General features: G+C 37.4%; 1 protein-coding gene across 5 annotated transcripts in view; it reads left to right on the top strand.

Moving 5' to 3' along the window:
- The window catches only part of syt1a (synaptotagmin Ia), a 151,781-nt gene that overhangs the window by 47,442 nt on the left and 76,823 nt on the right, over window positions 1–27,516 (top strand). For 2 of the 5 annotated variants that reach the window (XM_032589046.1, XM_032589042.1), the window contains exon 3: window positions 22,240–22,317. The exons of 1 other annotated variant lie outside the window; for it this stretch is intronic. The gene's annotated coding sequence lies outside the window, so the exon portion shown is untranslated. Of the gene's footprint in view, window positions 1–15,721; window positions 15,778–22,029; window positions 22,149–22,239; window positions 22,318–27,516 lie in introns of those variants that run through there. 2 more of the 5 variants (XM_032589044.1, XM_032589043.1) reach the window with 2 other exon arrangements.

The following is a 27,516-nucleotide window of genomic DNA, read 5'->3' as shown; positions in this document are numbered from 1 at the left end:
TCTGTTTTGTTTATTACAATTAAGCCTTCTGATTGCATTTCCTCATCAATAGTTGCTCTATTTCTCTGACTTTATTCGTCTGCGTTCAAAGAATGGCAGCAAGTTGTCCCGCCACTTTTCTTTCATAGCAATTGAGGTGAAGTGTTGTTTGCTCCACCCTCAGCTCAGCACATTTACAATTTCTGTTTAGTTAGTGTGCAAACTGGTCATGTGCACTGCGTCAAACTTGGTGTGTTTCTAAGCAACAAAACACCTCCTAAGATTGCTGTTATTTCTGAAAACTACGTCAAGATTTTCACACTTCCAAGAATATGTTCTCTGCTATGAGGCTGCTTCGTTAGACCAACACGCAGTAAAACAATTCACTTTATACATTTTAGTGAAAAATAAGAAAATAAATTATTTAAATCCCACTTTGAGCTTAAAAGAATTTTGTTGCCATCATGAAATAAACAAAACATCCATAAATACAGGGAAATATCTCATATCTTCAATATTTTATATTTTAAAATATTGAAAACTAAACTGTAAAACAGAGGTTTCACAATTATTTTTCATAAACATCTGAGCAATAGTTCATATAAACTGCAGAGTGCTTTTACCTTTAAAGCATAAAAACATCACAGCTGTAATTGCAGCAACAGTGGTCAGCATGAGAATTAAGTTATTTCTACTCTTTTTGGCAGACGTTTTGAAATGGACAGCATCACAAGTGTTTTTATTTTTTGTTTCATTTTAACTGTTATCTTGCTGAGATTCACATATCTATTACCGAAGCTTCTTTCAAAGTAACCACTCTCAGTTACTGCTTTGAGCCAGGAAAGTGATTAAAAGAACCGTTTCCCCTCTTAAAGGCAAGTAAGAAGAGCTGGAGTCAACGGGCGATTTCAGTCCTGGAGTCAAGCTTTTTCGTAGGCCTGGAGCAGCTTTGATCATCAGGACCAAGCTGGAGAGGTGCATTAAGACCACTCTAATTTGTCATTTTAATTTATTAGGCTTTATTTTGAGGCTGAAGATGAAAAGTCTGACTTATTTGCATTTGTGCATTGTCAGAGTAGAAGTAAGCATGTTTTCAGATATACAAATGAACCTGTTTTGAAGTTGATAGGAAGCAACAAATAAAAAAGGGCATGGATAAGATTCCATTGATAATTATCGACGCCCTTCAAATTAATTAAAAGCTCTTTCTCAGTTACAAATTTGGGAGTCTCACATCTCTTAAAAGATAAGAAACCTCTAAATTAGATCCAGTTTCATGTTTGTTATTTTGATTTGACTCTACTTCTGTTTTCTGAACCATTTCTATGATGATTTGACCATATTTTGGCTCATTGTCTTGCTGAAAGCCTTCAAGAATTAAACCAGGAAATATATTGGTCAATTAAAGATTTGCTGGTCGATCAAACACTTATTTTGGTCAGAACTCTCCTTGGAGAACAGATGGTTGTGCAAAAGATAAAAAAGACATTGAACATTTGGACATTTGCATTCAAAAATATAGAAAAAAACATGTTAGGTTTGATCATAGTGTATATACATCCTGAAATTTCACAAGTAAGCTGAATATCCCTAACTTTTTTGAGTAAAACTAATAAACACAACTGGAGTGTTTGATGAAAATCTTAATTATGTTGCCATCTAACCAAATGATTCCAGTTCAGGTCTGAGTAGACTTCACCAAACATTAACTTCTGTTACCAAAAAGCTACTTTGCACATTTCTATCAAGCAACTTCCTAGAGTTTGGTCTGAGTCTTGTGAGTTCTTGTGAGGTCTGTCCTTTTTAGGTGTTGTCAAGATGATTTTTGATCTTGGTCCAGTCTTGTATGCCAAAGATTAAGCTGTCTTATTTTGTCGTCGTTCTGACTACACATAGAAACAACTTTACAGAAGTAGCTAATTTCTTGCAGCAACATTTTGACTTAAAGATGAATATTCATGTGCATTGCTTGCACAGTTTTTCCTGTTCTTTCTCTCATTTCCAGAATTTGTGTTAAAATACTTGAACATGAAGTTATTTTACCTTCTGAATAATATACTCAACTTAAAGGTGTTATTTTACTACAATTTTCTGAAGCAGCAGATTAAATTACTGCAGTCAAGGATAAATTTGTTTTAAGGCTTTTTCTAAACTTTTAAAAAGGGAACAAATAATTCTGGAGGATTTTGTAATCGAATGTCAACTATCTTACATGTTTTTCAAATAACCTTTGAATTTTACATTTTACAAAAAAGTTAACTTGTGACCTTTTTCTTTCTAAAAAAAAGTCTTATGGAAATGGATTGTTGTCTGGGATCATTTTCTCTGTTGCAAGAAAGGACATTCTATTATAGCTTTTATTGTGTCATATAAGCTTGCTGAGGTTGATTACAGGAACCACAAGCCTGTGCAATGTGATAATACGTTTCGATTGCTGACTCATGGAAATGGGAGATAGGATTTAAATGCTGGGCTTGTTTCTGTTTGGAAAGTTTTGTTGTTTCAAATGCAGCTAGCATGGGTTCTCTGTTTTTCTTATTTGTCTTGAAAACACTAGAATAGCATGAACACTAAAGGTTTCTTTTAGTAATTAGATAAATTTATGGGGGTGGAGGATGAATACCCAACACCCATTTGGCCAAGTTTATTTTTTACGGTTTTTCCCGATATCTCAACATGAAAACAGTCCTTTTCCAGAACAGAAAAAGGACTGTTAAAGGACTGCTCAGACTGTTAAAAAATCCTCAGACATGCATATAAATAACCATATCATCAGCTAAGCTGGCTCTAAGAGTTTTACCTCTAGTAGATGGATGTAACATTGTGGCAGTGACGGAGGATGAGCTGGGAATCAGTCATCCTTAGTTGAGATACAGGCCACTCTCAAATGGAAGTCTGCCAACCGAGCACACAGCTGCATCACTTTTTTTTTACTTTGGAAATTACACAGAAGACCAAACACACATCATCTTATCACAAAATCCGTTCTGTCCTATGAACTGTGCACATCGAGATGTTACAATGGAACAAAATAACATGAACTGATTGAACTGATGATGATGTAGTTTTATCCTGGCTAGTGAGCTTCACTGATATCCTAAAAGCATTAAACACACGCTGCTAATCCATGCAGTCACTCAGGGTTACACACACACACCCACTAATGGACAAAGGTTCATCATATGCTTGAGATCAGACCTAATACACCAGTGTTAGTAGTCCAGTTTTATAGTAATGTAACCAAAGGGACAAATTATTTTAATATGTTTTTTTTCTTTCCACAAGGTTTTTCTCATTTGGATTAATATATTTAAAACTTTTTTTCACTGTCACACCTTTACTCCCTATCAATAATAATTAAAAAAACATATTTTTGTTGCCTTAGCAAACTCAAAATGAAAAACAATGCATGCAATTTTTAAACAGGAGTTTGTTTTTACCATTAAAAAGCTTTTACACAGTTGCCGTGAGAGCAAAGTGAAACCTGTTCAAATGTAGCTTAATTGAACCAAACAGATCGCACTCTGAAATTAGTTTCTAGTTTTTCAATATAAATCTCAATTATATCAGTGACTTTATTTGTGAATTAGAAAATTAATCAATCAAACACAAATTAAGTTGCAGGTTGTTTGGAGTCTGTAGCACAAACACACTGTTAAGCACACAATAAGCCTTGAATCTTAGCTCAGGATGCAATATTTATGTTTGTAACTCTTATTGTGAAAGGTTTTAAAGGAAGGTAATTATCAGTTAAACTAGATAAACTACAAATTCACATATGACTGTTATATTAGCAGTTCTTCTGCATATAGGCACACCTTGGAACAATGTTGAATATTTCCAAATTTTATATTGCTAGGAAAACTTTAAGTCGCACATCTTAAATTAACTTATTTTGCATTAACATTAAGACAGATTGGATGGAGAAGTCAGACAGCATGCATTAAAAAAACACTCATATGCATCTGTGCAGACATAAAAGAAGCATTTCAAGACTGTTTTTAAAGCTGAAAATTCACCAGATTTAGATGAACTTAAAGCAGAAGGCAAAGTTCTATTGTAACATGGTTTAAAGAGAGGAAATTAGATTGTGATAGTTTCCAAACCCAGGTAAATAACATAATTTCCCCAAAATACTCCAAGAAACTCTCGTTTAAATAGAGAGCTTATAGATTCCTTTTTTTGTTGTTTTGCTTTAGTCACTGCTAGTGATATTTGCATCTCTAAAAATTCTTCGGGCCTCGAGCTGAGTCACCCCTAAAGTACCTTGACAGAGGGAGTAAACAAGCCTGCCTCTGTTCATCAAGGTAATCTTGTTTGCTTGTTGGACAGCATACTACCACAGGGATAAAGGCCTATGAGCCAGATACTGTGATCCCTGCTTTCATCTCTTTAAAGTAGATATAACAAGCTTGTTATTATTTTCTGTCATTTTGAATGGCAGTTTATCATCTCAGTGAACATGGAGGTATTAAATATCAAGTATCTCATTTTAATCAAGTATGATCTTAAAACTGTGATGCATACGTTTATTTATTCTGTATTTAAATTGTAAAATCATTTGCTGTACATAGACTCCTTTTAGACTTTAAAGGACCCAGAACCCAGACTGGGTCGGGCTCTGCAGTGCAAAAAGACCTTTTAGTGTCAAATAGCTGGACAGAAAACCTTTGAGGACATTCTTTCAATACAAGATGCTAGTGCTTTTTTAAATTATTTTTCCCACTCATAGACTTCTTCAGTTTCTGCTTTTTTGCCACATTGAACTGTTGCAGATCATGAAGGTAATTTATTATTAAATAAATGATCATTTTGTTAAGGGAGAAAAGCTGTCCAAACCAACCTGGCTGCAAATGAAATAATACGTTTTTGATTACCTAATGTTTTGTGAAAACTAAGTTTATTTTCTCCTACCTTCACCCAAGCCTGGTTACTGCTAAACCTGCAGAATAAAGAAATAACTTAAATTGAACATCTCTGACAAAATGTCAAACAGCAACACCTCACATTCTGATCTAAAGAAATTCAAAAACAAGATACATTTTTACACTCATAAGTTTTGAACGTTTTGAAAAAGCAAAATCTAATGTTTTGGGACTATAAAACCTTTAAGAGCTTCTTTGCATTAATTAGAGATACATGAAGCAGTGATTGTACTCAGAAGTACAGTAGCTGGCCTGCTGACTGATCCAGGAAGACATAAAATAACCAAGAACAACATTTAAACCAATAAATCAATCATCAAACAGTGATTCCAGGACATCTAGTAAAATCTCTGAAGAAATTTAATGACATATTTTAAGAGTCTCTTTCACTAAAACCTAAACATTTCTGAATGTATTAAAACCTGACATTGCCTTCTAAATGTTGAACTTGTAGAGAAAGTTCTTCAGGAGCAACTAGTGGCGACATATTGATTTAGAAACTGTCAACGTTTGATCTTACAACATTGTGCATGCCTCTATGGTGAACATGATTTAGTAAATTTCCTCTTGCTTGGTGATACTTAGAGAAAAATATATGTGTTCTAATTACTTTAGCATTCTGTAGAAACTACCCCCTCACTGTTGTAATTTGTAAATGACTGCCTCCTCATGAGGAGAGATTACCATTCGCAGTCATCTCTGTGATTCATAATTACTCTCACAGTGAGCAGCCATGAAATGCAGGGGGTGAGATTTTCATTTGTGTCAAAACATGGTACCATATCCACCATCACCACAGTTGCTGAAGTCTATGTTTTACCCCCTCAGAATTTGATTTAAACCTTTTACCGTGATGAACAATAGACCGACTGTTGCGGTAGACGGTAAGGTAGGAAGGAATATGAAAATTATTGAGTTGTTGTCACAAAACAGAACTGACAAAAAATATGAAACAATCCTCAGTTTCAAGTTTCAGCTTTTCCAAGTGCTGCATGCTTTTTAGTTTATATTTGTTCCATTCTTGCATGGCAGTTTTTGTGCCTTATATGATTCAAAGTTCACCGTCAGTCAATATTTTCAGCAACTGAGTGCAGTGAGGAGTAAAACCTTATTATGTACAACAGAACAATGCTTCGGGGTGACAGCAAAGGGTGAAAGACAGAATATGGCAACTAGATGGAATTGGGTAGAAATGGAACAGTGTGAAGTGTTTCAAGATCATACAAGTGTCAGACATCTTATTTCACAATCCTGAATAAATCCAGTGAGGTTTTTTAAAAGCTCAGCGGCCAGTCAACAGTATCCTACACCATTTTTGTTTCAATTTGTTGAGCAAAAACAGCAGAGGAATTGAAGTAATGATGCAGAGAAACATATTGCACATTTACAGTGAAATGGGAAGCTTAAAATATCTTCACTGTTGGACTAGTGGGAGGCAGATGGTGTTCGTAGTGGAGACCTATGCACATAGAGATCTGCCTTATGTAGAACTATAGCAGGTATAGCGTTAGAAAGAGGCAACAAGCTGGCTTCCAAGGAGGGCTTCTTTTTTTTAAACTTGCAAATACACAACAGCAATAATCTTTGAATGCATCATTACTCTACTGCCGATTCAAAATTTCTACCATCTTGATCAGTCAGGCAGTAAATAGAGGATGAGAGCAAAGAGCTCTGACTTATCTATTTATAGATTGCCATAATTGGGCGCTTCATATCTAGGTCGCTAAGCACACCTGTGACTAAAGAATGTTACTATGAGGATTTGAAAGATGAAAAGAGACATGCAAGAGAGCACTGACACCTCATCTTGTTCAACTAAAGAAAGAAAAAGCTCTCAAGTGAATTATAACCAACTATGAACTGATTTTTCTGTAGGTATCAGCTGTAAATAAACTAAGCCACCTGCGTTTCCCAAACAAACTCTACGAAAGATCCAATCTTTCCAAATTGGGGGAAACTTTGATGGCCAAGTGTGAACTTGCTTTTAGTTCTCTGTAGCTGCTTTATGTGGATATGATGGGGCATTTTTATGCAAATGAAGCACAATGCAAAGCATGCCATTTTGTGTCTTATTTTAACCTTGTAGCATTTCTTCATGCACACACATAGATATTCATTGTGAGCTGAGGTTTGGACTCCTAAAGCCAGACAAAGATAACCTAAGTAAGTAGGCTATCTGGAGAAGTTTATTTGAGTAGTTTTGGAGCAAAAAATGCTTTTCCTCAGAAAAGAAAGAGGTAGAGGACCTGTTTGAATAATGATAATGGTGTTTCTCTGTTTGACGCAGTATAAATGTTGTAAACACACTGAAAAAACAGACGGATAAGTGAGACATAAGAATGGACACTTGCTGTTTTAATGAATAGCTAGAAATACACAGGGACCCAGTGTTTCTGCCAAAGAATTGAAACAGGGTTTTTTGTTTGTTTGTTTTTTTGTAGAAAAGTGGTGTTTCACTAAATTAACTGTATTTATGTTCATAGTTTTTAAAACATAGCAGATATTGATTTACTTCTTTATAAAAATATGAAGATAAAAAGTGAGACAAAAGACATAGTTCACATTTTTAACAAAACAAAGAAATAGTTTAGTGGTTTTATGAAGCTCCACATCCTATTTTATTTATTTTTGATAGGACAAAATAAAAAAAATGTTTTCATGAAAACAGAAAAAAGAAAAACAAGAAATTCACCTAAAGAGGGACATGGCTTAAAAGGTTTTTGAACACCTACCTTATTGTTGTTCCTCTAGTTTTGTCATTCTCCCTCCGTATCATTAAGTTAGATATCAAGGCTTCAACTTGTCTAACATATAACCTTATGCACAAGTTGCATCCCCTTGGTGTCAGTCAAACCCAGACACTGGATTATCAGAAAGAGTCATGATTCATCTGCACTTCTCTAAAGTCCAGCAGCATTGTGTTTTACACCAATGCATTTGATATGATGATGTAAGGTTTGCTTGCAGCAGCTCCCAGTTCATTCCATGAAACTCTCAACAGACTGTTCTTGAGTTAATTTGAAGGCCACATAATGTTTGAACTCCAATATCTGCAGAAAAGTAAAGTGGTGAATTCTGTGCACTTATTCTCCATAGCGTCCACTGACCTCGCTCTATGACTTCATATGGCCTATTATATGAAGTCATAGATTCATATAGGTACACATGTACCTCAGCCACACATGAGGCACATGTGTGGCTGATTTGCTGTCATTTCCATTTTCTCATAATACCACCAACAGTTGACTGTGGACTATTTTATAGCAGAGACGTTTCAAGACTGGACTTATTGTACAGATGACATCCTACCCGAACTCCCTAGAGAAACCTGCTTGGTTTTTTTGAACCAATCTGTAACGGTGGAAATTCAATAGCTAATTGAAAATTCCTGGCAACATAGCGTGTACGTAAAAAACACAGTGTCATCCAGGTTGCATATGAAGGGAGGTACATGTGTGCATGCTTTTGTGGGACTTCATCATTGGAGCATCTGCTTCCGGCTGCCATATCTTTGGCTCTGCTTTTAGCCTCATCTCCTTCAAAAACAAGAGAAACCACTCTTTTTTTGATTGGCAGGTTAAACTCTTCAAGGTCAATTCGCTCTCTTCCTCTGCTTCTCACTATAGATTACTGTGGTAATATCTCCTGTTGTGTGTCTCCGTCCTCCTCTTGACTGATTCTCAGATCAAAAGATTGTGTCCTTGCCTTGTCGTCTGGTTCCTAAATAAGCGCCTGCATAATTTGTTGAGCATCATGATTGTTTCCCTGTATGTTTATCAAGGGGTAAAGAGAAGTGTTCCTGGTGATATAGACAGACTTTTTTCATGTGAACTGTTTTTATGTTGGGCTTCGGACTAGATTTATTTTTGCGTAAAATGAAAGATGCTTCCTGGGTTGTAAATGTCTCCACAAATCTCTACTTTAAGTGTGAATGATGAAGATGGAAACTATCTATGCAGACAGCCGCATGGAAAATGATTGTTGGACAAAGAGAAAGAGAAACATCTCCACACAAAAAGAGAGGAATGAAGGAAAATTGTTACTATGAATCACAGTATTTTGCGGTGAAAGCTGATGAGCAGAAGTATTGGAGGAGAAAATGTGAAAACACAGCAGGAAACCAGTGCCGTGTTCTTTGAAGCTTCACAAAGGAACTTGCGCAGATGGCTGCCAAGACCCACAAAGGCAAATGCTCGGCTTCAAGCGGCTAATATCACGATGACTTGCACATTGAGTTCTGATCATCTTATTTGTTTAAACATGCATATTTCGCAGTGCATTTTCAAACGATGATGCATCGTTCATTTGTGCACATGATTGTGATGGCACTTGCTGTCACCACAGGCTGCAAACTCGAGATGTGATTTACAAGTGAGGACAGCTGGAAAGGCTGTGAAAGTCTGTGCAGATTTAGCAGCCTGAACGAACCCTACGTACAACGAATACCTGCCACTGACACAAAAAATAGCCTCAGTTTGCTGGGAAGCAAAGCTGCACTAGAGCTGATAACAAAAAGGAGATTACCTATTAGCGTTTCTTCCTCCTTTTGATGTACAGTGACAGTATCTTGACAATAGTTAATATGTAGTCGTTTAGGTCTTTTTAATGCTTTGTTCTGGTGCTGAGATGGTGAAGAAAAGTATAACAGATATTTTGCTTTCTTTTAAAGACTTGAAGATAACTGCTGTTTGTTAAAGCACTATATTTTGCAAGGTAAATAATCTGTCTTAAAATCTCATTTGTAATTTTAAATGCTAGTAGTAAATAGAAACCTGTTTAGAAAAGCCTAGTTAAACAGAAATATTTGTTGCTTGCCAAATTAAGATGTAAAATATTGTTTGAAAAGAACAGTCACAAAACTCAAACAAAAACATTTCGAACACAAATATTCAAATGGAAATGTGAAATTCTGCTTTGACTTTTGAAGGTGCTCCTCTGCTTGAACTTATAGAAACACAATTTTTAGACGCAGTGTCTGGAAAATGTATGCGGATCTATAGATAGATTGTTTATTCATACAATATGTGCCTGGAAAACTGATCCACATTTTCCCTAAGGGGAATGGGATCATCTTTTACTGCAGAATAGATCCGCCTGTGATTGTTTGAACCATTCTATCTAAAGAGGAAGACTATATGAACTATTTGCTTGAAAGTCTGTTCCTACATGTACATCATTAAGATTTTAAGAAGTTTTAGTTTGGTAAATCTAATGCATTTTTTATGATAAATGCCCACTCCTGCTGTTGGATAGATCTAGTAGCTCTACTAGGTTGATTTAAAATTATACAGCCTTTGGAGAGAATGTAAAGCAAATGAGTGAAGACTTATGTGTACTGCTCTGAAGAATATCCTTAGATCTGTAAAATACACATTTTTGCCTTGTAATTTATCTTGTTTCATACAAAATTTGTATATAAAGATTTTAACACACTCCTACATTCATATTTCATTATGTACTCCAACCTCAGCTTGACAGATTGTGCTTTTAAAGTAAATCCATTGACTCCACCCTCCTGTAGTCAAATCTGTATTCAGCCACCAGTTCTGGTTCAGGAAGGGTTCAGTGCCTATTTACTGGGGTATTGTGAGTGATTCTGGCCTTGTTAAATCCCATTTTGTTTTGTGCAGCGTGGAGGTTGGCCTCCTCCAGGCATGTGAAGGTGTAGGCTGAGGCCGGCACACTGACTGCGTGAGCCAGAGAGCAGTCCAATTTTTCATCCTTATTGCCCGTGACATATCCAAAGTGGCAGAGTGCCGTCCATGGAGATACAAAAGATGGGCAAAAGGGAGGAAAACGTGGAAGTGTGCAGCTCAGATGGATTGAGGGGAGTGGATTTCCATTTCCATCTCTACACTTCTGAGCAGGGCTCCAATTTCCTTGGCTAAGAACAATGCAGCTCACCTGTGTCTATTAGGGGAGATGAAGTTAGTGCTGCTATTCCGTAACGTACACTGCCTCTGGGCTTGTTGTGTAGGTGTGCAGTGTTGAGCTCCATTAATTCATGTCATCTATGTCAAAACCATTTGTTATTTTAATTATATGTGATTCAGTTGTTGTTGGGTGGCAATTTGCAATTATAAAATCCCTATCTGACATGTTATGCTATCTTAATAACAACCTTTCAGACTGTCACATGCAGGCAGAACAGTTATAGTCGCCAAGGGCAGCATCAAGGTTACCTGTGGGGGATGTGCTTTCCTTGAATAGCTGGGACATCACACAGCTGGGAAATTTTCCTCACAGAGAGATTTCCCCTCTCACTTTTCTTTCACTTTCATTCACGTAGCTAAGATTAGGATCTCTTGTTGTAATTATTGCTTTGTGAAGCAGCCTAATTCTGCCAACATGACGGTATCACACGATCAGGTGCGGCGGAGGGTTTCTGCCACCAGCTGTTCATGTCCTTTGCATGTTTTAGTGGGCAGCAGTGAAAGGCACGGTTATGTGATATGTGCTCGATGATCGACTAGTTCCTGGAAAACTGCCAGCGCCTTCACTTTTCCCTTTGCCCCATCCCCTCCCCTGGGAGTGAAGGAAAAAAAAGAAAATCAAAACTGAGCAAAAGAAAAACAAAAGTAATCCCCTTGGGTATTGGGGATTTTTACAGTTCCAGCTGTACAATAAGGGCATCATTGAACCTTTGCAGTCCCAAGAAACATATGGCTGTCAGCCTCCCCAAACACAGGTGCTTGACAGACAGTCAATTCTGCTTAATGAGCAATTGTTATGTACCGCATAGCAAAGTGTGGAAATAAGCAGACTGTGTCCATTAGCACACAAACATGGTCTACTCGAGGTGCTGTCAGTAAAGCCTGGAAGGTATAACCTGGTTTCAGCCTAAAATGGCATTTTTAGTATTTCAGACTGCAATCACTAATGTATTCAAGGTAATTGACCAAATCATGTATTCACATCTAATTATCCGTGTTAGGTTAATGAACTTTAATGAATATTATACTGATAAATTTTTTTATAGATTTTTTGACATATAAAGGATGGATTTGCTAACATTTAAACCCTGTACACTTTCTTGACTTAAAGTATTTGTTTTAGAAATATGCGTTCATTACCTGTTCTCTAACTGCCAGTAACCTAAATTAGTGTTTTCTAAGAATTAAAATAAGAAATACTCTTTTCCATCCATTACTTAATATCTAAAATTCAATTTGAAAAACAAAGAACTGGTGTTGGGTCATCACTAGACATGAAGATGTAGGGCTTGGTGTCACAAAGTGTGGGACCTAAACAGTGAGCCTTGGAGAACTCCATAGTTTAAAATGTAACATTACACGGCAAGACGTGCTTTTCTATGCATCAGTTAGCTGTAATATTCAGTAGTTTAAATGACATATGCACTCACAGTGTGATTCAATATTTCTTCCAGTAATTAATCAAATTAATAACAAAACTTTTCGGGCAGCGCAAAGGAAAACGTTTTCAAAAGTCTCGTCTGTTTGTTGATATCAATCATTTTTGATCTATTCAAGACAAATACTATCACAAATGATTGTCTTAATCTGATATTGCAGTTATGCACAAAAACCTATGCTTACAATGGAAACATTAAAAAAAATGCACAACTGTCTGTATTTCAATTTTTTAGCCACTTTTTTTGAATATTATAGTAACCTGCAGAGTGTCAGGGGAAATTTTGTTTGAATTGGCAGCAGAAACTGGAAATAGAAGTGGAATATAACATATAATGTCTTGTACCAGTGGACAGGCGACCTTATTTCTGTTCTAGGAACCACAAACTTCATGAATTTGTATTTATCTCAGACGAAATTATGATTGGTTTTATAAATCAAATCTGGTGCCTCCTATTCACACTGTTTCATAATCAAATCACTCTTTCACTGTAACTGAAACCGAGGCAGGTATGGTATTTAAAAAAAAAAAATCTTAGTATTATAATGTGATTTGCTGCAAGAAAAACTGAATTGCATCTACACAGTCGTGATCCACAGAGGGATTATACTTTGTTTTCACCAGAAGATTTTCCCCGAGCGAATAAATTCATTCACTTTGATTTAGTGGCTTTTCTTGGCAGGGTGACTGGATAATTGGTTATGGTCAACTCTCATAAGGTTTACTAAAACAATGGCAGGTGCTTTGATAAGAACAAGCAGAGATTTATCATAAAGGTTCAAGCAGCAAACTGTGACATTGTGTGAAAGAGTCTGATAAAAATAGAAATTTTCTAGTGTATTTGGTAAAAGCAGATTATTACTTTTCAGACATTATGCTATTTTTTGGGGGGAGTCAACATCTTGTTTTGCATGTTTTGATTTTGCTTAGTGTCTGCATGTTGTTTCCACATGTTTGAGGCAACATTGAAATGTCAGGGTGATGCACACATGCTTGTGCAGCTTATACAGGATAGTGGGTTTGGGATTTTATCTTCCTGTTGCAGCTTATGGATCTACCAAAGCCATAAAGGAATAAATTGTGTGTTAAAATAGTGGTTACAGAGTTCATATTATGTTTAGTGAGCACATGATTGCATTTTTGCATGGGATTTGGCTATATGTCAGTTTAGGCAGAAACATGAGAGCAGCTCAGCGGTGGATCGTGACTTTCAATCCTGTGTGGGAGATGCTGCTACTCCCACGCAACCTCCTCCTTTCCTGTCGCTCTTTTATCTCACTCCAAATTCTCTTTAACTTCACCTCATTTCTCTCTTAACCTGCTCTCTCAACTATAACATGTAAACAGTCTTATTGTTTGAGTGGATGCTGAATGAGATGGAGATCATTGGGTTATAAGATCATAGAAAGTTAGTAATCAAGCATTATATCAACGTGTTTCCTCTTTCAGCTTTTCTCTGTCATGCTTGTGTGAATGCATATGACTTTATTCAGTGGCTATAGTGCAGTGATTAATAGACTTGCATCAGTTATTGACATCTATTTTACTAAGGTATAAAATGTTTTATTTACTGCTGGTCAGCTGGCTGAAAGAAGACTTCTACACTTTCCATCGCTTCCAAGGAAGAGTTGACAGGAATAATTTCACTGGCATAAAATACCAAAACTAGAATAAATATATTATATTTAATCACTGTTAGTTAGAAACTAAAAGTGTCATAACTTGAGGCTGCTATCAATCTCTTTACTGTTTTAGTTAAAAAAAAACTTTAAGTAATTTTTTGTAATTACTGTGATACAGTAAATGTAACACAGGTTATGCTTTGACAGGCTCATCGAGTCTCCTCGAGGCCAATGCCTAATTCTGTATGAGATTGTCAAAGAATGACACAATCCTGAATGTCCCTCTTGAAGAGCTTTGCTTGAATAACAGCTTAGCAGAAGGCCATTAGAGTTTTTGTTTTTTAAAGAAAAACTGTGTGATACTTCATCAGCAATTGTTTGATAAAAAAGTAGGTTAATGAGTGAGATGGTCCACCTTCTGAAGTTGGGGTTAGGACCCAACATGTAAGAGTGGGTTCTCAAGATCTTTTTGATAAAGTAAAAAAATCTTAAATAAGAAAAAATGTGAAATAGAAGCATGTATGTTTTTAAAAATAAAGTAAAAGTGGAAAAAAACAAAGTAGGACTAGACTAGATAAAAATAAAAGCAACATTGATTCTGATTTTGTTGCCATTGTACCACCTTTTATGTTTCTCAGCGACAATCCTTGTGTCCTCAACCAAGAGTTAGTCATGGCTCTCTCATATTTAAATTTTTTTAAAATCAGAAACTAGAAAGTTTGAGAACCACTGACTGCAGTGTGAATATGAACCACACCAGCTGAAAATATAACAGATGTTGCAATTTTGGTCCCCAATCCAACTGAGTCTACCACACTATCAGGTGTGAAAACACCCTTAGTTGAGGGATCAGACTTTAGTTTTTATTATTAGGTTTGCTGCACGGGATAGTAGTGTGTCACAAAAAACAAGACCATACAGTCTACATACTACAGTCCTTTTTTTTTTTTTTTTACCCCTCCAGGGGGTCTTTTTGTGGGCTCTAGTGTCCCTTATATGACAGTAGGCTGACAGGAAACGGGGAAGGAGAGGGGGGAAGACATGCGCCAAATGTCGTCGGGTCCGGGAGTCGAACCCGCGACGGCCGCGTCGAGGACTGAAGGCCTCCAAATTTGGGTCGCGCCAACCGCTACGCCACCACGGCACGCCCCATTACAGTCCATCTTTAAGAGGAAATATTGTGACTCTTTTCCATATGCAGAAATAAAAGTTTGTTTCAAAGTCGCACAATTAAAGTTTACTCAGAATGTTTAAACTATAATACAACACATAAAATGATACCCCACCAAACAGATAGTATGATGAATCAATCAATCAATCAAATTTTATTTGTATAGCACATTTCAGCAGCAAGGCATTTCAAAGTGCTTTACATCATTACAAACACAGAAACACAATGCAGCATAGAATCAACTATCAAAACAAAGCATTAAGTCAAGTTCCATCAATAAATTTGTAATTGATTACATTTCAAATACAATTCTAAACAGGTGGGTTTTTAGTCGAGATTTAAAATGTGGTTTGCAGAGTTATAAAAAGTGTTGGGGTCAGTCAAGAGAGAAGCAGAACTTCTTTCTTGTTTTGTGATGATGGTGCAAAACAAACTATGCATAATCTGGCATTTCCATCTATTTGACCTTGGATGTTCTTTATGGCTGGACAGTAACAGGGTTGCTAAGGTAATTCAATTAACAAACCCTCAATGGGCAATGGTAATTACTACTCACTAAATCCACACTAATCTCCCCTCTGAGTCTTCTTTCAAACACTCAACCCAAGGCACTCTAACATGCAACGCTGACTCATCAACTCTGTCCCAAACAGGAGCCATCCAGAAGACACGCAGTTTCTATCTGCACACAAATCTCCAAATCCATCAGGTGTGTATGTGCTTTTGTTTCCACCCTGCCTCATATATTTGTTGTCCAAATCTCAACAGTCATCAGTTCTGGTAATTTCCCCTCACTCTTATGTGTGTGAATCAATGGGGATCTAAGGTCAAAGGTGCTTCTCTTCTCTCCATAAGGAGGTCATAATTATCCCTGCAGACATGACTCGGATGTGACCTGTGAGTAACTGAAGTTAGAAAATGAGGAGGAGGATAAGAAGAGAGAAGATTACGTTAATTGGACCTTGAACCAAAAACACCTGGATTTATTAAAGTATGTCTGAAAGTACTGAAGCTACCTCATTCAATTAAATTTTGTTTTTGAAGTTCCCACGCTACTTTGCAATGACACCAGGATGGTTTTAAAAGATTCCAAAAAAGTCCAACTGTACAGAAACAGACTCAATATGGTTAGTTATTGAATTTATTCAGAATAAAGGTGAAGTTACTAATTTTTGCACTCAATTGAGAGCAGCAGAATTCACAATCACTTTTCAAAGTTGTGTTTTAATCAACAATTAATATGACTGAAACACAGTAGATAATTTTTTAAAAGTTCAGATTAATTATGTTTTTCAAGAAGTATAAAATGTGCAGTTGAACAATGATGCTGAAGCAAAGCAATAGTCTCAAAAAGAACTCAAAAATGAAGATAAAATAACCTTCTAAGCCACATGTGTCAAACTCAAGGCCAGGGGGCCAAATCCGGCCCACCATAGCATTTTATGTGGCCCTCTATATTCTACACTAAACATTAATTCTGGTTAAACTTAGTTATTAATCAATTTTATGCATTTTTTATCTGTTTACTGCCTAATTGTATCAATGAGTTCCTCCAATTTCTTGTGAAATATCGTGTAAATTCACACAAAATCAACACATTCCTGCTCTTTTTTCCGCTAATACATAATTGGGAGTTTATTGCAGATTTTTTTTAAAAATTGTGAAAAACTTTCTTACTTGTACTAAAAAGCTGCCTCAGCCTTAATTGATATCAGATTACAGTCCATGATCTATATAAAAACGTTACATTTACTGTCATAAATAAGTTCAAATATTTCCAAATTAGTACCAGAAACTCTTTGATTTTTAGTGCAAAAAAATCACAAAAACAATCACAAAATCCTGGAGGGACTGAAAAGATGTTCAACAATATTATCTAATTTTAAGAATTCATTGATACTTTAAAAGTTTATCAATACATTCTGGCACGACCGGCTCTTTAATAGCATTCATGATCTTGATTTGGCCCAAAATGAAAATGAGTTTGACATCCCTGTTCTAAGCGATGAAAAAACATCAAATAGTAGACAACATTTTGCAGTTAGTTTGATCACTCTCCTCTGCTGAATTTATTTCTTGGCACACTTTGGAACTTTTTGTATCAGTCGTGTTTTTTTTTTTTCTTTAGCCAAGAAGCCTTTGCGAGTAGAAAGGTGCACCTACCCTCTGACATAATCTCAAGCATGAAAATAAGTTCACTTGCTGCACTCCAATTGACTTTCCAGTCATCATTGCTAAATCAAAAACAGTTAATTTGAGATATTAAGTGGAAGATTTGCTTAATGGACGTGGAGTGGAGAAATCTACTGCAACTGTATGATGCTGGTATGTCAATATGAACCAAAATCTGAGAATTGTTTTGGACATCTTGTTGAATCTGTTACAACTTAAGGTAGGATTGAAAACAAAAAGGTGTCCAAGCAGCTCAAGAAGGGTGTACTGTGAGTGTATGTACTCCTCTTGGTACCATAAAAGATCATTTAGATTATTTAGTTGCTTGTTTCACCTAGAAAATATTCAGAAATGTGTAAAGGTCTGTAATATCCTTTGAATGTCATAAAAACAAAGAAAAACCTTCAAATATATGAAGAACAGTGGTTGCTGGAGGTTCTTAGAAAGACAAATGGTATCATTTACAGTGTTTGCAGGTGAAATCTTCTGACAAAGGTTAATATAATAAGCATTGAGTCTCTAAAAAGTCAGCTGCTAAAAAAGATAAAAATGGGTGGAAAACAACCCTCCCCTGGGCTTCCTATTTGCCACTTCAGGATGAATTTTGGATTTTAGCCAAACATCTGTGAGACGTCCGTGTCATTGGAAAGTATCGCTGACCCCAGCAGGTGTTCTGCGTGCATCGTTGCAGCCTGTTTGTTTGTGTGTGTGGGGGTGGGGACTTTGTGTGCAGTATAAACCACATGCATGCGAGTGAGAGAAGCCGGCTGGTGGTGAAAAGCTGCACCTGCATGGATTGAGAAGAGTTCTCTGAATAGCTCCATATTTGAACAGCCACTTGTCTACAGATAAAGCTGTAAGTGATTCGTGACAGCTTCCTGCCTGCGGTTGGGGGGGCATGTGGAGGAGGGAATCAGAAAAAGACTGAGAAAAAAAAGAGATGAAATGAGAGCATTAGCTGTAATTACTGCTTCTTTTCTCCATTTGAAAGTGCATTTCTCTGTTTCCAAGAGAATTCGTTCTGGATACTCTGGGTGGGTCAAAGCAGCGTTACTGTTCCATGAATCAAGTGAGAACAGTGTTGCTTCTAAAGAAGTACAACATTTACATATTATTTATGACTAAAGGTGCCACAATCACATCTACAATATCTGTTTTAAAGAGTCTGTCTTGGCAATTGAGCAGATTGCACCAACCCTTCATTTTGTATCATTAGACCAGTTTCTCATTTAATGCATCACAGGTCATCTTGTCAAGACATGCAGATCTCTGATTTGGATGTTCTTTTTGGCTTCCTCTTATGAATAGGTACGCCATGTGATTTAAGGTGGATTTTGTCACCTAAACTAATCGAGCCAGAATAGAAAAGTGGAGAAGCAGACTTACAAATAATTGCAACTTCTTTCTAACTAAGGAGATTTTTCTGTACACAATTTAACTTGCTATTAATCAAGTCTGGAAATGGACATTTGACAAATGTTTATGTTAAACGTGTCACTTTTAATGTGAGAAGTTTACCAGTGTGAGAAGATGTTCCTTCCACAAAAATAATATAGCAAGAAAACTTATTCATTGTGCACATAATCATGCACATTAAACTGTACTTGTGTTCTTTTAAAATATTAAGAAAAATTTGAAATATAATGCATCATATTTCATTTTTTAGCCATTTAGCATGTACAGTTTTTAAAAATTAGTAATCAGATAACTTATTCTGTGAAACTGCTTGAAAAGATTACTGCTGACTCTTGAATGTTTTCTATTATAGGTTGAATAAGACCAGTAATTTGCTGTGTCCAAAGGTGACCTCTGCAATGCTCCTGACATTTGGGAAATTGTCCTTTTGTTCACCTTTCTCCTTTTATTCTGCTGGTGTTTTTTTTCCTTCTAAATGCCATTTCAACCTGTTCAGTCCCGTTCTACTCTGTTAATCTATCCATTTTCATCTTCCTTTCTTCTTCAATGGAAGTCGACCATTGACAGGTTTCCAACCTTTGTTGGGTTCACATTTCCTGTCCATTTCTTTCGAAACTAAGTGTGTCTCCCATCACCTGGCAAAAACACTCTTAGAAAGTTTTCAGCTTTCATAACAAAAAGAAATGTGGCCCCTGATGCAGTACTTTTGAGGGGTAGAAAATATTTTCACAAAGGCCACATTGCACTGGTTTAGTTACTTGTACAATAATAAGTTCTGCATATTTATGGAACCATAAAACTATGAAACATAAAGCCATACTTGAAGGGATTAAAATAAATTCAGCATTGAAAACATTTCCTGTTCCTGAGAAGCACTGACCAGTTGCTGTTAGCATGACTGTCTTTGACTAAAATGACATGGTATTATTTTAGAAGCCTCCTCTACTTTTGAATATTGTGTGTAATAATGCTTGAAGAAGGTTGTAAAAAATGACCAGTGGTAGACAAGATTCTGTCTATTTATTCCTTTATTTAGCAGCAAAACTGAAAATGTTGCTTATTTTGCGGATAGTTTTTGATTGAACCTTATTAAAGGCGCTTGCATCACTCCTATTTTAACATCATAGCACTGACTATTAAAATTCATTTTACATTAATTTTAAAGCTCAATTCTGTGTTACTGAATTGCTAAAGCATCACACTTGCTCAGATTCCCATACCAAAAGTTACTCTTAGTCAGGAGGACCAAATATACGACTCACTATATTGAGCCCTAGTTACAGCAGTAAAGAACTGGGATATGTGTTGAACTGACTCAGATATTTTCTTTACATGGTTGCACTCCTTCCTGCTCTCATTAGGGTCTAGCTATAAGACTACAGAGCCACAAATCTGCAGTGGGCGCATCACTTGACCGAGTAATGGAGCTATCCCAAACATCTACAGAGCACAGCACCTATACCACACACAGCAGCAGGGAGGCAAGGCTTATTTAAAGAAGAGCAAGCTGTGTGGAGTCCAGGCAAAGTGCTGGTTGGCAATCATTAACAGAGACTCGCTGTTTGCTTTGCCTCTGTTCTGACTCTCTGTTAGCGTTTGTCTCTGTGTGTGTGTTTCCGTAGTCAAATGAGCCTGTGGCTCAGTATGCAATAACAAGCTGGACACTTTATTTATATTCTTATATCATATCAGCATTAATGCATCTAAAATTAGCAATGATTGATAATAGGATCGTCTGGTACAGTGCTGGTTTATATATTTCTTGATCAACATTGATAATTTATCAATTAACAGTAAAAAATCTGAGCAGGCAAAATTTACACATGAAGCACACTCAACACTCCATTATCGATATCTATCACTCCCAGTACTTGGCATTGCTTTAACGCTTGACCACAGTCCAGTTCAGTCAAAGAGTTGTACACAAAACAGTAAGATGGTTTAATTTTCTCCAGATTAATTTGGAGAAGATATAAGTCATAATTTTTGGATTGATAAATGCAACGATAGAAATAATTTGTCAAAAACACCAGATGAGGTCAAAGATCACAGAGTGCAAATACCTAACAATATACATTTTATCACCAACATAATCCATACTACCACATTAACTTATTATTTTCTTAAAAATGTACCTAGTGTGCTTTTATTACTGACGGGTATCGTTTTCAAATTAGTCGGCTGCAGCTCATCCAAAATGCTGTTGTTAAACCTAAAGAAGATGAACCATATTACACTGGTGCTAAAGTCACTAAACTGGCTCCCAGTTTGTAAAATGAGAGCCATCATCTAAATCCATGTTATAGATCTGGGCTCAAATACTTTTTAGAGTTTTTCATTAGGTTTCCATCTTGACCTCTTAGGTCATCAGAGGGCCACTCAGTCACTAAGTCAGTGTTTCCAGGACCTGAACTGAAAAAGGTGAACCAGCATTTATTTTTTTATGCTCCTCTGCTCTGAAACAAACTCTCACAAACTTTCTGAAAGTCTGAGATGTGCAGAAAAACGTGGTTCCTTTTGATCAAGACTGAAAGAAATATCAACTTCAGTTTACGCATGAATATCAAATATGAGGTTTTTGTATTTGAAGTAATTTTTTATGTCATCCCTAAGTTTACTGTTTTTATTTTTATCATATTTACCTGTCTAGTTTAGAAAATCATGTAAGAATTATGCTTGAAAACACTGCTGGTATCATTGGTCTAGCTTTGTCAGATGAAGTGAAAGAACGACGGTTTGTCAGGTTTTCACTGCTGGTCCTCCTTCGTCATTGCCGTCCCCTCTTTGGGAGATCCAAGTGCCACATCCGGTCAGGCTGAGTGTCTGGAGGATGCTAGGCAGCTCCTCGAGGCAGACCATTAGCATACACTTACTCTGGGAATGCCCTTGACTAGCTGTCTGTAGAATGGGACGTGAGCAGCATCAGATACACCAGCGACTTCCTAGGAGAGACAGAAATAAATAGAATGAGGCACGGAGGGGGGAGAAATCAAGAAGAATAAGCGGGAGCGAGCAACCTCAAACAGTAATCATATAAACTGTGAATGCCTCATTAAGAGTATTCATTAATCCCACCATCTAGTGTTATTGAGCTTGCACAAGGGCTTTGTTTCATTCTCTCACATAATATCCACAGAAATGGTCCATAAACCAAGAACAAGTTTGTAAATGATGTGTGGAAATGCACATCTAATAGTACCACCGACTGATATTTGTTTTCATAGAGCAGAAGTTGTGAGTGGGTGGGGGAAAAATGTCAGAAAATAGTGAGCTGAGAGATCGAGGGGCTATGTGCATTTTGTCTGACAGCAGAGGAGCAAGAGAGGGAGCGGTAGGGAAGAGAAAGGAGTCGGAGCGTCAGAAGGGGGAGGGGGCTGGAGTAGGTGGGCGGGAAGAGAGGAGGCGAGTGTCACGGACAGTAAGAGAGGGAAGGAACAGCGAGCCGCTCGCTCGCTTGCTGGAGCTGCTGACTGGGTGTTCAAGTGTGTGATCGTGAGTGCTTCCTGAGCCGTCGTGTGAATAAAAGGACGTTTCTTTTCAAGCCACTGATGTTTGTTTTTCCCCTTTTTCCTTCTTCTCAAAGTGCAACATCAAGCAGAACTTGTCTGAAGCTCTTCCTGGTATTTTGAAGAGAACCCAAAGAAACACAGCGAGCTGCCAGGTAGGAGATCAAACCAAAAATCATTCAGGCAAACATTTACATGAAGGCAGAGCTTTTGTTTGTGTTGCTGCTTTGAAATGAATGCATGCCATGGTTGGCCGCTTGAAATGGAGATTTTTTTTCTCATATGTGTGAGCGCGTCCGTAAACATGGCTCACAGGACACTGTACTGTAACTGTCTAGAGAAGTCAGGTTGGATTTTGTAGGGAAAAGGAGGCTCTGATCATAGGTGACGGATGTCAAACGGTTTCCCATTTATTCCTGAAAAGTGCTAAAAAAATTTCCTAAGACAAGGTTAACTTAGGAAAAACATTGAAGGTTTTTTCTTGTCTCTCCCCTTTACATGTCCACATTTCTGCACACGTTTTTTATTTTGTAGTTACTTCATTAATAATTAGTTTTTGGTTTCCATTCTGAGTGGGACCTGGCTGAATTTGGCTCTCCATGGTGGTTAGGATGAGGGTTGGGCTCAGCTCCTCAGCGGAGACAATAACTGAGCTCTAGAGAAGCCAACAGATGTGACATATTTACCACTTGTATCCAGTTTGGATCTGATGTTGCTGTTTCCCGTTTGCCTGTGTTTGCTTTCTTTGTCATGTAATGAGAAGTTAACAGTGTAATCGAATCACTGCACTGCCTTCCCCGCTGTTTGTCATTTCCCCCCTCTGTCATCCCTTATCGCTTCCCCCTCTCTCTTTGGCCTCATTATCCCTGATTCGCCTGAAATGAACGAGTCAGTCTCTCTGCCTTCCTCCATCCATGCATGCTGAGGTGCCATAGATGTTTTATCAAAGTGTCTGGAGCTGAACAAAGCTTCCCAGCCTCTGTTATTGTTTGCACTTTCGCTCACTTAGAAACACAAGTGAGGTAAAATCCACTGTGAAGTTTTCAGACTTCAAACTAGTTTGGTGTCAAGTCCACTTTTCTTACATCGTCTAAATCCTTACTTCTGTGCTTTGCGGGTCCTTAGAAATACCTGATTGCGTTTTCAGCATTCATTGTGAAACTGAAGTCGGTACGATCATTCTTTCTTTTTCCTTTCATCTTTAAATACAGTTGCACACACTAGAATCTCTCCATGTCTCCTTAGTCTGTGCGGTGTGTATCCAGCAGCATTAATAGTTAAAGAACAGAGTGTTTTTATTGAACAGCTGTTTGAATGATACACTGTACTACAGCAGCGTGCAGCAACATGCTGACCTTCACCTAACCTTGCAGAGCAACAGTGGGTGTTTAGACACTAAATAAAGGATGGCATCTTTTACAAATCACATATTTTCTCATGAGAAGTTTAAAGGTAAGCAGCAGCAAGCAATGAGATGCAGAGATGCTGCCTTTTTTGCTGAGCGGACCTATGTGTGGACCTCCAGATTGGTTCAGGACATTGAAGCGTCCCTGGAGGTGAAAGCATCTCTGCCCAGAGCGGCATACGGCTTCTCTCGGTCCACTGGATGCAGACCACTCTCTTCGTGACTCATTGCCTCATCCGCTATGATTGGCTGTCCTTTCTACTCCAAGGAAAGACAGGATGAGGTGGGGTCAGCCTTTTCTTTTACAATTCATTAAAACATGAGAAAGCACAACAAAGTAAGGGTTAGGAGGTTTTGCGTCCTTTCACGACGTGCACCCCTCCTCCCACTGAACTCCTCTCCATCAGTGCAAGACGCTGTGACACGTGTGGCAGCTCAGAGAGCAAACAGGGCGTGGAGCTTCCCGCCTGCTGAGACTCTAGCTTGGTTGGCGCTTTCAGACGGACCCAGCTGAGCCGAGGTCCGGGCCGCTCCACCCAGCCAGGCAGCCGACAAAATGATCGTCTCATATCAGTGAGAAGAGCTTCTGGAGCGCTGGTTCAGAACCACGGACAGCGCTGCTGCACAGCAGAGCAGGAGAGACGATGCTGGGAATCAGCACCTCCTTTTATAAAGAACACCACATGAAATGACATGAATGTGATGCAAAATATTTCATTTTTTTTAAAAAGCAGTGATGTGGTGACTGGATTACGTAATGTGCAGAGGTGGCAGGTTTGCCATTTGGTTACGTAGGGAGCAGTTTGTTTCTAAAGTGCAGATTATATCCTGGGAAAATAGAAAAAGTGCTTTTGATCAGGTTGGCTGGCCTACTACTGTAGTGCAGCTGAATCCTTAGAGCATTTTGTGTAATTCATTGGAGCATTACATTGTAGTTGCTCTGTGCTTAATTTATTTTAACACATACCGTTGAAGAACAAAGGAAACAGCTTAAATTAGACATTTTTGTCCTTTCTTTCTTGTTTTTTGTAGTTATTTTGATGAAATTTTCTGTTATGTTTTTAATTATTGAATGTTAAACTAACTGTGTAAAGTTAGTGATAACTTTGTATACAAAAAAAATCTTAATGTTATTTTTAGATGCGTTTGTTTCCATTGTCGCTATTCCTTATGCTGCAAAATCAACTACTTGCTTCCTGTGAGATATTTGGTTGCATTTTCCTTGAATCAAAACCACTTTGTGCTCTTAGCAATGTTTTGGGTGAGTGTGTGTTTGACTATACCGTTTAATTATGTTGTCAGTAAAAAGACCACTCAGGTGCCATTAAACCCCAGCAGAATAATAGCATACGTTTATGCAAAATATGGCATTCTAGTTATAATATGGCGGTTTACATAGAAGTATTATTTAAAATGCACTAATAGTTAAATTAAAATAAATTTCAGGTTGCCAAGAACTAAAATATTCTCTTTTAGATAATCAATCAAAATTGAAAGCAGACGGTTGACTATTTGTGGCTTTTTTTTTTTTTATGGTACTCAAAATGTTTACACTTGTGTGTTGAGAACTTGACGTAACATCATTGTCAAATCCTCAAAAGAGGATAATGGTAAATGGAACTTTGTCATAAATTTCAATAGGATATGTTAAATAACACAATGTGAAGAAGTTAAAAGTTGGAATATTTGCAAAATTAGTGTGTTTTAATCTTAAATGCTAAGTTGGATACAAATGTTATCTATTTCAGATTAATTTTTTCGAAAATACTTTGGAATATAGTGCAAGTTGTCTTGTGTAAAAAAGAAATGTTAACTGTATTCTCTCCTAAATCACTATTGCTAAATTACTGAATTTGTTTACTGCTTTGTTGAACCATTAGCTCTAGTGTTGGAGAATCTTTATTAGTTGAATGATTCATCACAAAGAATCAATTTAACTAGGTGCAAAAATAAAATAATTTCTGTTAATCACTATTTGGTTAAAGATACATCTTACAACTGAAAGGGGCTCTTAAACTTGATCATTTCTATTTGCCCACATCCACAGGACTCTGCACACATTTGCACAACAGGAAAGTGAAACCAGTCTGGCCCCTGAGCTTTTGTTTTCAACAGTGGACAGCGAACCAGCCATTCAACATGTACTGTAATTGAGAGGGATAATAACCAACCAGGGCCATTTGTATATGTAACCATTTGCATAATCGAATAGGCATGAGTTAAATGTTTTCCACCAGTGTGTTAATAATACTGTCTGCTAACGTGTGCGGTGTGTTTCATGGCTCATTGCTGTCGTCAGATTTGTCTATCTGTACCTTTCTACCTGAGATAATTTTCTTTTTCTTTTTTTCCATTTGTGCCATAAATGATGCCAGTCTTGTTCTGTTCTTGTTTCTCTAGGATGTGTATCTGTGGATCTAATGTTGAGATCTCATGTGTGGCAGGTTAGACAGCTTCTGGGCTGCAGGTAATTTTCATGTGTCAAACAGACTAGACTGGACATGCTGACTGCAAGAGAACGGTAAAAGGAGTGATGGCAGGAGTTGAGCATATGAAATATAGTTGTATGAGTTTTGTTTTTGAAGAAGAAACTGGATATTTTTCCCGACTTGGTCTGCTGGGGCTGTCACTGTTGCTCCACTGCTTAAATCTATGTGCTGTCTGCTACAAATGTGATCTGAGAGGTACGTTTTATCACATATCTCTGACTCCACGGTATGCAAAGTATTCACCAGAGACCCCTGTTTACAGAGAGGGAAGAGGGCAAAGCTGACAGCATCAGCAAAAGTGCAGTTTCTGCAGCACTGAGTGCACAGGTTACTGAAAGGTAGAAGTAAACTCGAGAGAAGCTCACCTCAGATGTATTTAATAGTTGCATAGCAACAACTCTGAGCTTTTCAGCAGATATAGCACCAAGCAAAGGCTTGTTTTGTGTTTGACAGAATGTGGAATAATGGGTAATGAAAAGCGGGAAAAACGCTGTGCAGGAAGACATCTACTTTAACTACATTTATTATCCTTACCCTCATTTGGTATGCTGTTTAATTAGAAAGGAAAGCTCCCTGCAGCCAGGTGCAGAACAGCAGGATCCAATGGGGGGAATACTACTGGACTCTGACATAAACATAAAAAGCTTGTTGGAATATAAATATATTTCACTCAATGATTTTCATTTGTGCCTGATCGATTAGAAATAATGCAAATATAATTTTGAGGCCGAAAGGCAACATTTTTGGTCTGTTTTCTACCACATCGATGGTAGAAAGAAGATCACTGATGTTAGTCATGGATGTGAAGGGAAAAATGCGTCTCTACAGATCTTCTGTCTGCCGATAGCAAGTCTAGAGATGTGTGCTGTAAATTGATCAGTACACAAGTGATTAATATTGTTTTAAAATCTGCCAGACAAAATCTGAGTCGTTTATAAGTTTACATTCTGTTACATCAGACATAAAATTAACATTCCAGAAAAAGAAATGTAGTGTGGTGTTCTGGGGTTGCTTTGCTTCTTCAACCTCTGGATGACTTGCCTCATTGATGGATCGAGGAATTATGCTCTGTACCAGAAAATTCTGGAGGAGAATGTCCAGCAATTAGTTTGCGGTCTTAAGGTCAAGTGCCCTTGAGCTGTGCAGCAGAAAAATAATCCAAAGTACAACATTCAACAACCTGAATGTTGTTTAAAAAAAAACATTCAGGTTGTTTTTTTAACCTGAATGTTAAAAAAACAAAGTAAGTAAGTTTGACAGACCAGTCAGGCCTGTAAACCTTTGAAGGTTGCTGGCATTAGAACAAATGTTGCGGTGCCACATGGCTCAGTAGTAGAGTAGGCGCATTGTATACAGAGTTAGTCCTCAATGCATTTGTCCCTGGTTTGATTCCAGGCTACCAATGCCATAAAAACATTAAAAAAGAGTAGACTAAAATAAATCAGGAGCAAGGTAGAGGT

Source organism: Xiphophorus hellerii, chromosome 17 (assembly GCF_003331165.1).
Source record: "Xiphophorus hellerii strain 12219 chromosome 17, Xiphophorus_hellerii-4.1, whole genome shotgun sequence".
NCBI classification, from domain to species: Eukaryota; Metazoa; Chordata; class Actinopteri; order Cyprinodontiformes; family Poeciliidae; genus Xiphophorus; species Xiphophorus hellerii.
Note: the sequence above shows the minus strand (reverse complement) of the source record. Positions and strands in the feature narration are given on the sequence as shown.